Source organism: Ceratina calcarata, unplaced genomic scaffold, assembly GCF_001652005.2.
Source record: "Ceratina calcarata isolate Rehan_Ccalc_2016 unplaced genomic scaffold, ASM165200v1 scaffold4014, whole genome shotgun sequence".
NCBI lineage: Eukaryota > Metazoa > Arthropoda > Insecta > Hymenoptera > Apidae > Ceratina > Ceratina calcarata.
The window spans coordinates 1-1,700 of NW_017163575.1; the positions used below are offsets into that span (position 1 = coordinate 1).

Below are 1,700 nucleotides of genomic sequence, written 5' to 3' on the forward strand. Positions count from 1 at the left end.
ATAAAATAATACAACTTTTAGGAAAGATGATCCCCTGTTTAAACAAGAAATACTTGATATAGAAGATCTGGTAAAGGCTGAACAAAAATAAAAATGCTGTCCATACTTTTTATCCAGGGAACTTGAACAGAATGCAGATATTCCTTTCATGCCGTACAATTACTTATTACATTCAAAGTCGCGAAAGGCACAAAACAGAGATTTACAGAACAATCTTATTCTTTTTCATGAAGCGCACAATATTGAAAAAAATTACGGAGAAGCAGCGTCGTTACAGGTATCGTAATTACGGATAGAAATAAAACTCGTACAAAAAGACTCCATAATCGTCTGAAAACTTTTTATAGATAAGTAGCACAGACATTGCAATGTGTATTGATGAAATAACAAGTGTAATGGAAATCATGGCTAATGATGCTGAGCAACAAAACGATTTCGTGATGGAAAGTTCAGGAAACGTTCAGAAGGACTTTACCGCGGATGATTTGTGCATTCTAAAACCTATATTCTTACAATTTGAGAAAGCTATTGATGCTATAAAAATTTCGAAACACGATGAGGGGGACACACATCCTGGTGGATATATTTTTTAGCAGAGGCACAAGTTAATAATCAATAATTTATTGATTTATATAAATGCTTGGGATAAATTATAATATTAAATCTTTCATTAAAGATAACCCATGGCAAAGAGCATCTCGTGATAGATTGTTTCTTACTTGACAACTGTAAATGACTCGCCATTTGCAAGAAAAGATAACCCACTTCAAAAATTTTGCGACTTATTCAAAATAGCATTTAGCAGTAATAGCATACGACACAGAGAGAAGATTGAACAATGTTACAAAGTGTATATCCAAGTAGAGGAACTAAAAAAAACTAAGAAGAATGATGTTTGGGAAAAGAAAAAAACAGTTTTAAAGAAAGAAGGCAAATTGATCAGTTATTGGTGTTTCAGTCCTGGATTTAGGTAAATTTTTGTTTCGTCATTGTATTTCATTCTTAACAAAATGTATTGATATACTTGCGTATGAATTACAATTGTCAAGTATGCAGCAACTAATGGAAAAAGGTGTACGTTCGGTAATTTTAACAAGTGGTACATTATCTCCTTTGAAACCTTTCATATCTGAACTTGGAATATCAATTGAAGTTCAGTTAAAATTCTCGGCCTAGGCCCTGATGGTTATTCATTGAATTCTTCCTTCAACACAAGGTATTTTTACCAACTATGTACTGTGTATTTATGTATAATGTTCTGCAGTATGTACAAAATTTGCTTTTTCTTTCAGGAACGATTCAAAGTACATAGCATCTCTAGGACGAACAATATTCAATTTTAGCTGCCTGATTCCTCATGGTATATTAGTCTTCTTTTCTTTTATCCAATATATGTAAGAAGTAGTAAATATGTAAAGAAGAATGGCAAAATATGGGATTATGGACTAAAATCGCAGATCGCAAAGTAATTACTTTTTCATTTAACATGATTGCAGGATAATTTTCAAGCCTATATATGTGGAACCGCAACAGAAAGATGGATTCTTGAATGTTATGAATGAGTATTGTGAAAAAATTAGAGATCCCGCTTGTAAGGGGGCACTTTTTATGGCATTTGCAGAGGGAAAGTGAGCGAGGGATTGGACTTTGCTAACGTAAATGGAACAGCTTTACTCATATTATGTTTGTGTGTATGAAAA

The 1,700-nt window shown here is 32.8% G+C and overlaps 1 pseudogene; it reads left to right on the forward strand.

The window, feature by feature from the left end:
* The first annotated feature begins 16 nt into the window (after window positions 1-16).
* On the forward strand, window positions 17-1,694 carry LOC108626483 (regulator of telomere elongation helicase 1 homolog; annotated as a pseudogene).
* Window positions 1,695-1,700: the final 6 nt, after the last annotated feature.